The following is a 13,061-nucleotide window of genomic DNA, read 5'->3' as shown; positions in this document are numbered from 1 at the left end:
AACAGAAAATGTCCTTACAAAGCAGGAAAACACTGGAACTCCAAATATATACACGAAGGTAATTGTCCATGCATCAATATAGGATTCTTGCTGCGAAGACGAGGCTGTAGATAACAGACATACACCTCCCACAGTTCTTCAAGACTGCTGGGCCACAAGCCAGGAACAGAGATGCCGAGAAACAATGCAGGTTACAGGAACTCCAAACTGATAACACTCCACATGGCTTCAATAGCTTGCCTGCCTTATGAACCCTTCCCTGCTAATGAGGACCACACCCAAGCCCTGATGTTCCTTATTCAATGCTGATAATATCTCCTCAATTGATCCTTCCTTTGATCTAAATGTCTCTGTCGCATGTCAATGACAGCTTGTGCCTCCTCACCTAATGACTCCAAGCTACTGGCAGGGGCTCCCATGCTGTTCTTCCTCGTCACATTCCTGACTGGACCCTCCCCCGTCCGACTGCTCAGCCCCCTCCTCTTCGCTGTCAGCCTCCTCCGGGCATGGAGCCAGCAGAGACGCAGCTGGCCTTTGATCTGCCGCAGGCTGAACCACAACAGGTTTTGACAAGTTTTTTTTAAAAAAAGTCTTCCCCAAACACTCAGTCTCTACGTACTTGATATTAGTGACTCTGACCAATGGATTTTGTAGTTTAAGAACCAGAAGGATACCAGATTGAAGAAAGATATTACAGAAATTTGGATCAATTGTAAATCAGTGTGATTCTTTTTATTTCATTTTTTGATCCAACTGTGTTATAAAGTATTCCCTTTTAGAGTGAGTACTTGTTTAACATTTATATTCCATAGACCAATTTATTAGATAAAATACGATAACAATCAGCATGAAGTGTATAAACAGGATTCTTTTGTTAGAATTCTTCAGTGAGTCTCCTGCCGTTACCTTCTGAAACAATAATGTATATTTAGATAACCTGAGATAATTCTATTTATGGCATTATAAGAAAGAAAAATGAGCATGAGTGAACAAGAATTTGCATGCAATCATAGTTGGCCATGTTTATGGAATGTTTTTGTTCATTTCTGAAAATTTAAAAAAAGGCAAGAGCATCTTCTAACAATGTTTCCAAAACTACAAGATTTGTTAAAGCTTATGAGGATGAAAATGTATTAGATTCAGCAAAGGAATCCCACTAACATGATCTGAGTAACCAGTGTTATGTAAAACAAAGAATCAAGCAAGCAGAACAAGATTTCGTATCTTAGAGATTTCTGACTTAGAAATAAGATCTATAGATGATACTTTGTTCAGTACTGCTTTCTGTTATTTTCCATCCAAGAACATAATATGGGTGATGCTTTCCCAAAATAAATTTTAGATGCTATAAAATATATAAAGTAACAGTAATAAATGGCAGCTTTTAATTGCCCCAGCACCAACTGGAAAACAAATCTGGACCTTCTTAATTTGTCTTGCTGACAACTTTTTCCTTCTGAGAGTGGATGAGTGGATAATAGAATCAATTATCATTGATTCAGTGCTAACTAATGGGGAAGACACAGTCAAGGCAGTTCAGGTGGCAGGAAAGTTAGAGAAGATTACTATGTAATATTGGGATTGGTCATTTTAAGAAAACGTAAATCTGTACTCAGTTATATGTATAACTTTCAAAAAGGAGAGTTCAATGAACTTTGCACAAAGGTAAGTAGGATTCCATGGGAAATTAATGGGAAAATTATTTCATTATAAGTTTCCAAAAAAGGGTCCTTTTTCAACTGGGGCAAAAATTGATTTACAATTCTGTAAATTCTGTACAATTCTGGTTTACAATAATTATTAATAATAATAATTTATTGGATTTGTATGCCGCTTCTCTCCGCAGACTCAGGGCGGCTAACAACAATAATAAACACAACATGTACAATCCAATAATAAAAACAACTAAAAACCCCTATTATAAAACCAAACATACACACAAACATACCATGCATAACTTGTAATGGCCTAGGGGGGAAGAGCTCTCTCAACTCCCCCATGCCTGGCAGTATAAATGAGTCTTGAGTAGTTTACGAAAGACAGGGAGGGTGGGGGCAGTTCTAATCTCCGGGGGGAGTTGGTTCCAGGCCACCACAGAGAAGGCTCTTCCCCTGGGGCCCACCAAACGACATTGTTTAGTCGACGAGACCCGGAGAAGGCCAACTCTGGGACCTTATCAGTCGCTGGGATTTGTGCGGTAGCAGGCGGTTCCGGAGGTAATATGGTCCATTGCCATGTAGGGCTTTAAAGGTCATAACCAACACTTTGAATTGTGACTAGTGAATCGTATGCTGGTTGGTACAACAGTTGTGAATATATTCAGAGAATGCTCAGCAGAGGTTCCTAATCATCCTGAGAAATGTGTGTGATGCCAAAGGATGCTGCCCCAGGGTTTATACTTCCAGTATGATTGTTAATCACTGTTCCCTTAAAAATCCTGAGGTGTAGACTGAAGGGTAACTGGCTTGATAATAGTAACTTGTGGAAAAAGTTGTTAGGGGAAAAGTTGATACAGGTTTCATATTTTCTAGTTTTCTATTTCTCCTATGGATCTGCTAAGTTGACGTCATAAGAGTTGCCTTGCAAAGATAATACCATATTTTTTGGAGTATAAGATTAATCTTTTTACCCCATCCCACCCCCCAAAAGGGTGAAAACTTGGGTGCATCTTATACGCCAAATGTAGCCCCACCCACCCCCACTCTTTGGCCTCTGCCTCTCAGCAATTTACCTCCTTCAGCAAACAGAACAGAGCCTGTTAAGCCAAGCAATTGATTATCAGCTTCCTGACCCTCAGCTGATTGAAGCTGCAGGCAGACCACGTGCTGAAACAGAAAGTGAAATTAAAGCTGCAAGGAGGCAAATTGCTGGGAGGTAGAGGCAGAATTTTATTTTCTTGTACTAATCAGACTGCTGAAACTGGATGCAAGGAGGTAAGTCAATAACTATATATGTCTGTAAAATGTTCAAATTATTAGGCTTATTTTTTAAATAAGCTTTCTTATTGTTCTAGACAACTTAACAAAATGAAGGAGCTTTTTAAAATAAATCCTTGGTCTGAAGGGCCAGTGCTTTTGTATCTTCTTTTAAATAGCATAGAATAATGTATACTTCCAGAAAGCCACATCAATTTTAACAACATCTGTACAAATATAGCCTGAAATGTAACAGTGCTTTGTTTTAGTATCAAGATAAGGCAGGTGAGTTAAACCTGACTTAGTCATGTATGGAGTAGATCTATTTAAATAATTGGGAGGAGTTAGTGTGATTACATTTAAGAAAACCTTCTGCCATTAAAATACCACAGTAATGTACATTTCTCCAATTCTTTGCAGTGTCTATGGGTCAGGCACACATGTATAGAAATACATAGCAAACAGTGTATATCTTCTCTGCTGTTTGCTGGGAGGTAAATTGCTGGGAGGCAGAGGCAGAATTTTTTGTCTTTGCTTTCCTCTCCCAAAACTAAGGTGTATCTTATACTCCAAAAAATATGGTAGGTTCTGAGAACAATAGCCCTTAACCTAAAAGTGAAAATATCATACCCTTTAGTCTATATTCCTTTTATCTTATTTAAAATATCTGGTAAGAATATATAAAATATTAATCTAAAATAAATTTGATCCAATAGAAGAAAAAGAGTACGGGTCCCCAAGCCCAGTACTATGACCCTCTACTAGGCCAATGAGCCATTGCAGACTGCAGAAGTGGGAGGCAAGCATACACACAGAATTGTGCAAGGAGCCCCTTGAAGAATGACCCATGTAACACCACTGTTCCATCAGCTGCATTGGCTGCCATCTGCAACTGGGTGCAATTCAAAGCAAAAAATACATTCAAAGATTTTCTACAAAAATGCGAGTGAAGGTGATCTTCAAATTATAAGATTAAATCATATTATCATGCTAACGTACAGTGGTTCCTCTACTTATGAACTTAATTTGTTCCGTGACCAGGTTCTTAAGTAGAAAAGTTTTTAGGAAGAAACAGTTTTTCCCTTAGGAATCAATGTAAAAGTAAATAATGCATGCGATTGGGGAAACCACAGGGAGGGTGGAGGCCCTGTTTCCTCCCAGGAGATTCCTAGAAAGGCCCCATGGAGGCTTCTCCCCACCTTTTCCGGCCCTGTTTCCTCCCAGGAGATTCCTAGTGAGGCCTCACGGAGGCTTCTCCCCACCTTTTCTGGCCCTGTTTCCTCCCAGGAGATTCCTAGAGTGGCCCCATGGAGGTTTCTCTCTGCCTTTTCCGGTTACAGTTTCGGAGGCTCGGGTTTGTAAGTGGAAAATGGTTCTTGAGAAGAGGCAAAAAAATCTTGAACACCCGGTTCTTATATAGAAAAGTTCATAAGTAGAGGCATTCTTAGGTAGAGGTACCACTGTATTTGGCTTAATAAAGTCAGAAGAATTAATGCCATAGTTCCGAGATGGCGAACCTATGACACGTGTGGCAGAGATGGCAAGCAGAGCCCTCTCTGCTGGGATGCACACCATTGCCCCAGGTCAGATCCCTGGGTCAATAATAGGAAGCTTCTCAAGGTGAAGCAAACTAAGGACCAGTACAGAAAAACTGTAATTCAATGTCGTATGGACTGTTGGCGGAACTAAGCATTGCATGGCCAGTTCTTGGAGAAGATTGAAGGCAAAGTGGATAAAGAAAAGACCTGGTCATGGCTTACAAGTGGAACACTCAAGAAGGAGACAGAAGGACTAATACTGGCGGCACAAGAACAGGCCATTAGAACGAATGCTGTCAAAGCCAGAATTGAAAAATCAACAGGCGATCCAAAGTGCAGACTCTATAAAGAAACAGATGAAACAATCGATCACATACTCAGCTGCTGCAAAAAGATCGCACAGACTGACTACAAGCATAGACATGATGCTGTGGCACAGATGATCCACTGGAACTTCTGCCGGGACTACCATTTACCAGTGGCAAAGAACTGGTGGGATCATAAGCCTGAAAAAGTGGTCGAAAATGAGCAAGCAAAACTACTGTGGGACTTCCGACTTCCGACTGACTGAATTCTGAAGCATAACACACCAGACAAAAACCAAACAAACAAAACCTTTGTGGATTAGATTCTAATGGTATGTCCTCAGCTATGTAGAGGAACCATTACATTCATTTGAAACAACAAAGTCTAAGTGTGTGTGTGTAGGAACTCAGAAATGACCTTCGAGATGTTATGCATTAATATAGGTTTGGACTGGCTCCTGAGATAACATCTAACATATGATGAAGGAACTGGTGGCTGCCAAATAAAGATCATGTCATCTGTGGCTAACTATGGGGTGGAACTTAAGGAAAAGTTTAAGGATGCCATTCTTTTAAACTAAAAACAATTATAGGGTATATAGAACACTATGTTTTGCATTTATTTCCCAGTGTTGAAAACTCTCCCTGCAAAGCAATTCAGAGCAGAGCAATAGTTAAAAGAGGGGAAAAAAACCCCCATTCCTCCATCAGGCTTGTGCTCAAAAACCTGCACCCCTCCATCACCTCCATTTTCCCTTTTAATAGTCTTGGGTCATGGTGATGCAGTGGTTAGAATACATGTTGCAGGCTAACTCTGATAAACTCTGCCCACTGGCAACAGTTTGATCCTGACTGACTCAAGGTTGACTCAACCTTCCATCCTTCCAAGATCAGTAAAATCAGGATCCAGATTGGGAGCAATATGCTGACTTTGTAAACTGCTTAGAGAGGGCTATAAAGAAGTGGTATATAAATCTAAGTGCTACTGCTGTTGCTCTTCTTTGTTATGTATATTTTTGCAAGTAGCTAAACAGTACAGAACTTTTAGTTTAAGTTAACCTTACAACCTCGTCCGTTCTAAACAAATTGTCCCTTTTTCTTCCATTAAGCTCTAGAGAAACGAATTGAACTAGATAGAACATTTCTTTTACAGAGTAAAACTTCTCAAGACTTTGAACTACATGTTCAGGATATTTTTAATTAGTGGAGAAAGAGGCCCACTTTTGAAGTGGCTCGTGTCTCCTTTTAAAAGTACGCCCGTAGTAATTTCTACACAGATAATGAAAGCCATGCCTGTCTTCTAAAACTGGCTGATTTATGCGCTGTTTGCTGTTTTTGAGAACACAAAACAATTAATTTATGTGTGAAAAGAACAGTGAATTAATCCTAGTGAGCCCTGGAGGCTTTTGAGACCCACATCGTATGTTGAGCTCGTTTAAAACTTGCATAAGAAATTAATGTAGACTCAAGCCCTTTTATTTGAAAAGTGCAGCAGTGGTGGCTGTCCCTGGGATATCCGCAGGATCATTATTCAGAAAGGTTAAGGGGACTTTATTTTTTTATATATATTTCTCTCTCTTTTTTTTGAAAAAAAAACATTCAGCATGTATTTGGCAGTAGCGGCTCAACATGGTGTATTTCAACTTATTAAGAGAAAAAAAAATAAAAAAGAAAGAAAAGAAAGCAATGGGAGAGCTTTTTATTCACCTTCCACTTAATTTCCTTGCTGCCATGCCAGTCCTTACTTAATGAATGTAATTGCTACCTTTGATGAAAATACTATTATCAAGATCACACATTACATTGGAAAACAGTTTTTTCTTTAAACACTGCTACCGAGGTCTCTAATTATGCATGTAACAAGTGGCTCTCGAACAAAAGACCATGTTGTCTACAATTGCTAGGAATTGGAGCAAGGCAAATTTGAACAAAGGACAGATTAGATGTGCTCCAAGAGGTACAATGCCCATTCCCCTGATTAATTTCCTGCAAAAACTAAAACAATTCTCTTTTTAAAAGAAACTGAACCCTCCGCTCCAGAATGATCCATATGCCGCTTGTGCCCATCTATAGGATAGATAATGGCCACAGATTTTAGTCTATCTAATAGTTAATAATTTAAAGAGGAAAGCTCTTTTGATAAACTTCTTTTCATATGTAAATAAGCACTACAAGCTTTTCAGGAATGGGGAACAAAGAAAAACTGACTTCTCCATAGAAATCAGAAGCCAAGGAGCATCTTTGCTAGCTCTAAATCTGTATTTCGGTATACAGAATCTAATTTTAAAATCAGAAGTCTTTTAATGCAATGTAAACGGTTGAAAGCATTGGTCATGATAATGTAGTTTAAGAAACATTGTCTGGTGAAGACTAAAGTCTGCAAAAGTTTTAGTTTTATAGCAATATAAAAAAACCCCAAATAAATAATGCAGCAAAGTCGGAGCAACCAGCAATAACATTCCTCTGTTACATTGTCCAAATAAATTTTGCTCTTTCTTTAAACTATGTTTTTTTAATGTTTCCTTAGTTGGTCTTTAAATCATTCATCAATTACTTCTACTCATTACATGAAGAACGGAGTGGTAGTTGGTATGATTTTCCTAATATTGCACATTATCTTTATATTAGAAGAGTAATACACACAAACACACACACACACAAATTGAAGGAGAACATGAAACATTATATCATTACATAATAAGTTATACATCTAGATGTTTAGTAACTATTGCTTGGATTCAATAAAAATCTAAAAACGTCTTAAGCTTGCTTGTTTCCTTTTTTAGTTTATAGAAGAATTTTTACAAGACACAAACAATACAAATATAAGAAAAAAAAACAAGAATAGTAAACAAGAAAGAAAATAGAAAAAGAAAAAATATAACCAATTATAAAGAATCAGCTTCTGATCTTTTTGACAGGAGTTATAATTGCATTTATATTTTACCCTCTGTCTAAGGCAGTGTTTCCCAACCTTGGCAACTTGAAGATATTTGGACTTCAACTCCCAGAATTCCCCAGCCAGCATCTGCTGGCTGGGGAATTCTGGGAGTTGAAGTCCAAATATCTTCAAGTTGCCAAGGTTGGGAAACACTGGTCTAAGGTTACATCATTTTTTCCCCTTTCCCTAAGTTACCATTTCTACTCGTCAAACCCATAAATAACATTCATTTTTCGTTCAGCAAAAAGTTTAAAAGGGATTTCCAGTCACTGATAAATACAGTTGTTGATCTTTCTCTTTTGAGTTTGCTATCTCTAATAGTCGGCATCGTCACCAATCATTCCTCTATTGTGGGTATTTCAATGTCTTTCCATTTTTGTGCATATAATCAGGGGTGGGCTGCTGCCTGGATGGGGGGGAACGCAATGGGGTAGCGAAAATGGAGCTCCACCCCAGAGCACCCAATTTGCACTGAAAGATGAAAGAATATGCAGGGCATCCTGCATAAGCTACGTCCACAGTGTGGTAGTAAAAAATTTGGTAGCCCTTCACTGCAAATAATAATAATAATAATAATAATAATAATAATAATAATAATAATAATAATAATAATAATAATACATTTAATAATAATTTATTGGATTTGTATGCCGCCCCTCTCCGCAGACTCGGGGCGGCTAACAACAATAATAAACACAACATGTACAATCCAATAATAAAAAACAACTAAAAACCTCTATTATAAAACCAAACATACACACAAACATACCATGCATAACTTGTAATGGCCTAGGGGGAAGAGCTATCTCAACTCCCCCATGCCTGGCGGTATAAATGAGTCTTAAGTAGTTTACAAAAGACAGGGAGGGTGGGGGCAGTTCTAATCTTCGGGGGGAGTTGGTTCCAGAGGGCCGGGGCCGCCACAGAGAAGGCTCTTCCCCTGGGGCCCGCCAAATGACATTGTTTAGTCAACGGGACCCGGAGAAGGCCAACTCTGTGGAACCTTATCGGTCGCTGGGATTCGTGTGGTAGCAGGCGGTTCCGGAGGTAATCTGGTCCAATGCCATGTAGGGCTTTAAAGGTCATGACCAACACTTTGAATTGTGACCGGAAACTTATCAGCAGCCAATGCAAGCCACGGAGTGTTGAAGAAACGTGGGCGAATCTTGGAAGCCCCACGATGGCTCTCGCGGCTGCGTTCTGCACGATCTGAAGTTTCTGAACACTTTTCAGAGGTAGCCCCATGTAGAGAGCATTGCAGTAATTGAATCTTGAGGTGATGAGGGCATGAGTGATTGTGAGCAATGACTCCCTGTCCAAATAGGGCCGCAACTGGTGCACCTAGTGAACCTGGGCAAATGCCCTCCTCGCTACAGCCGAAAGATGATGTTCCAATGTCAGCTATGGATCGAGGAGGACGCCCAAGTTGTGAACCCTCTCTGAGGGGGTCAGTAGTTCCCCCCACAGGTTAATGGATGGACAGATGGAATTGTCCTTGGGAGGCAAGACCCACAGACACTCCGTCTTGTCTAGGTTGAGTTTGAGTTTGTTGATACCCATCCAGGCCCCAACAGCCTCCAGGCACCGGCACATCACTTCCACTGCTTCGTTGACTGGACATGGTATATAATAGTCTTGCAGCAGTAGTCATATATACAAAAAATCTGGCATGGCTCTTCTGCAATTGATTTCCATTAATTGTAGCAAGAAAAGTTCTGGTTTCAGTTAAATGCTAATCTATAAAGTTCTTGATTTTATTACATTATTTGAACAATATGTCCATTAGTCATGATAAATGTACTTCATGTGGTCTACTTTCCCAACATTGAAGTATCTTTATACCTTCTGAACAATTTTTATCGAATTATATACAAATGGTACATCATGTTGTAAAAACTTCTTTTAAATTATAATATATTTTCTACTACGGCTTGACTTCCTGGCTCCAATCCTTCCCCGCAGGGAGGCGGAACCAATGAAGATGTTCCGCCCCAGACGCCTGATGGACCCAGAGGGCTTTCAGACGGCGCTTGGGGTTATTCCAGAGGCACTCATCCACAGTTCGGCGGAGTCTCTTGCGGAGGCCTGGAATACGGCTGCTGCGGAGGCTCTCGACCGGATTGCGCCTTTGCGACCTCTCCGTGGCGCTAGACCCCGTAGAGCCCCATGGTTCAACGAGGAGCTCCGGGAGTTGAAACGCCAAAAGAGATGTCTAGAGAAGCGATGGAGGAAGAGTAGGTCTGAATCTGATCGAACACTTGTAAGAGCTTTTATTATGACTTACAAAGTGGCGCTCAAGGCGGCAAGATGCGCGTACCATGCCGCCTTGATTGCATCAGCGGAATCCCGCCTGGCCGCTCTGTTTAGGGTGACCCGCTCCCTTCTTAATCAGGAGGGAGTTGGGGAGCCCTTGCAGAGTAGCGCCGAGGAGTTTAGCACGTTTTTCGCTGATAAAGTCGCTCAGATCCGGGCCGACCTCGACTCCAATTGTAAAACAGAGTCGACTGACAATGAGTCAGTCGAGGTGACTGGGGCACGTACTTGTCCACCTGTCTGGGAAGAGTTTGATCTGGTGACACCTGATGAAGTGGACAAGGTCATTGGAGCTGTGAGTTCCGCCACCTGTCTACTGGATCCGTGTCCCTCCTGGTTGGTCTCGGCCAGCAGGGAGGTGACACGGAGCTGGGCCCAGGAGATCACCAACGCTTCCTTGGGGAGGGGAGTCTTTCCAACACTCTATAAAGAAGCGCTTGTGCGCCCCCTCCTCAAGAAGCCTTCCCTGGACCCAGCCGTACTTAACAACTATCGTCCAGTCTCCAACCTTCCCTTTATGGGGAAGGTTGTTGAGAAGGTGGTGGCACTCCAGCTCCAGTGGTCCTTGGAAGAAGCCGATTATCTAGGTCCCCAGCAGTCGGGTTTCAGGCCCGGTTACAGCACGGAAACCGCTTTGGTCGCGTTGATGGATGATCTCTGGCGGGCCCGGGACAGGGGTTTATCCTCTGTCCTGGTGCTCCTCGATCTCTCAGCGGCTTTCGATACCATCGACCATGGTATCCTTCTGCACTGGTTGGAGGGGTTGGGGGTTGGAGGCACTGTGCTTCAGTGGTTCTCCTCCTACCTCTCTGGACGGTCGCAGTCGGTGTTAGTGGGGGGTCAGAGGTCGGCTCCAAGGTCTCTCCCTTGTGGAGTGCCTCAGGGGTCGGTCCTCTCCCCCTTGCTATTTAACATCTACATGAAACCGCTGGGTGAGATCATCCAAGGACATGGGGTGAGGTATCATCAATATGCCGATGATACCCAGCTTTACATCTCCACCCCATGCCCAGTCAACGAAGCGGTGGAAGTGATGTGCCGGTGCCTAGAGGCTGTTGGGGCCTGGATGGGTGTCAACAGACTCAAACTCAACCCAGATAAGACGGAGTGGCTGTGGGTTCTGCCTCCCAAGGACAATCCCATCTGTCCGTCCATTACCCTGGGGGGGGAATTACTGACCCCCTCAGAGAGGGTCCGCAACTTGGGCGTCCTCCTCGATCCACAGCTCACATTAGAAAACCATCTCTCAGCTGTGGCGAGGGGGGCGTTTGCCCAGGTTCGCCTGGTGCACCAGTTGTGGCCCTATCTGGACCGGGACTCATTGCTCACAGTCACTCATGCCCTCATCACCTCGAGGTTCAACTACTGTAATGCTCTCTACATGGGGCTACCTTTGAAAAGTGTTCGGAAACTTCAGATCGTGCAGAATGCAGCTGCGAGAGCAGTCATGGGCTTACCCAGGTATGCCCATGTTTCACCATCACTCCGCAGTCTGCATTGGCTGCCGATCAGTTTCCGGTCACAATTCAAAGTGTTGGTTATGACCTTTAAAACCCTTCATGGCATCGGACCAGAATATCTCCGAGACCGCCTTCTGCCGCACAAATCCCAGCAACCGATTAGGTCCCGCAGAGTGGGCCTCCTCCGGGTCCCGTCAACTAAACAATGTCGGTTGGCGGGCCCCAGGGGGAGAGCCTTCTCTGTGGCGGCACCGACTCTCTGGAACCAACTCCCCCCGGAGATCAGAACTGCCCCTACTCTTCCTGCCTTCCGTAAACTCCTCAAAACCCACCTTTGCCGTCAGGCATGGGGGAACTAAACATCTCCCCCTGGGCACATTTAATTTATACATGGTATGCCTGTGTGTGTGTCTGTTAGTATATGGGTTTTTTTAAATCTTTAAATATTTTAATTAATTGAATTATTCATGATTTGTTTTACACTTGTTGTGAGCCGCCCCGAGTCTTCGGAGAGGGGCGGCATACAAATCCAAATAATAAATAAATAAATAAATAAATAATGTAAATTTCAATTCTTTTAACCACATATTATCCAAATATTTTGCTTGATTCCTGTTGCCCACTGGCATACTACTTTCTTAGCTATGGAAATCTTTAGCCATTTATTTTCACAATGAAACTTTCGCCCCAGAATTTATGTCCACTTTCTAATCTATAGACATAAAAATGGCTCATGGTTAACTTATCTTTCAAATGCCTTTTTGCCAATTTGTTCTTTTTGTTATCAGTTGAAAGGCCACTCAATCAGTTCCTATTTTTCCTGAACTGATTCTATTAGAAACTGAAAATCAGATTATGTAGACTGGTGCCTGAGTTTGGTTGTCTTCCCGTGGCTCCCTTTTTTTCCTTCCTGGAATATTCCTGAAATATTCTTGGAGTGAGTGTCAAAGAAAGGGAAGAATGCAGTGATGTTTCATCTGCAGTTCATAAAAATATAGCATGAGACTTGAAATTCTTAAATGCACAGCATTTCATACAGGAACGAAAATTTGGTTTAATGCAGTGTTGGATTGCTATCGGTACGCGCCAGAGCTCCATTCGTATAGCGGCTTGCAAATTGCGCAATTTGTGCACAACTGCTCCAGTGTCATCTTTGTTGGTTTGTCAGGTGGCACAATCTTTTTTCTGAATTTTTGGCCCTTTTTTGCTTCCTGCATATACGTAGAAGCAAAATCTCATTAGGGGATGTTCATGCGTATGCTATTTCAGTGATTTTTTTGCTTCTGTGCATGCATAGAAGGAAAAAATTGCCAAAATCGCACCTGTATAAGGATCCCATCAGAAGATTTCAGTGCATTTTTTCTTCCTGTACATCCGCAGAAGCCAAAATGTCCAAGGGGACATGCGCGCAGGTGCGCGAGTGCAAGCGTCTGAATCGCGAGGATGCACGCACAGCGCACTGGTATGCCAGTAAGAGAATGAGATTCATATTCTAAGCTGTGTCACAAAACAATTAAAACAAGGTGTCAGATTTTAGGTTGCAGAACACAAACAACAGTCCGTATGCATGGACCAACAAAACTTATGGC

Source organism: Erythrolamprus reginae, chromosome 5 (genome assembly GCF_031021105.1).
Source record: "Erythrolamprus reginae isolate rEryReg1 chromosome 5, rEryReg1.hap1, whole genome shotgun sequence".
In the NCBI taxonomy this organism is placed as follows: Eukaryota; Metazoa; Chordata; class Lepidosauria; order Squamata; family Dipsadidae; genus Erythrolamprus; species Erythrolamprus reginae.
This window is presented reverse-complemented; position numbering follows the sequence as displayed.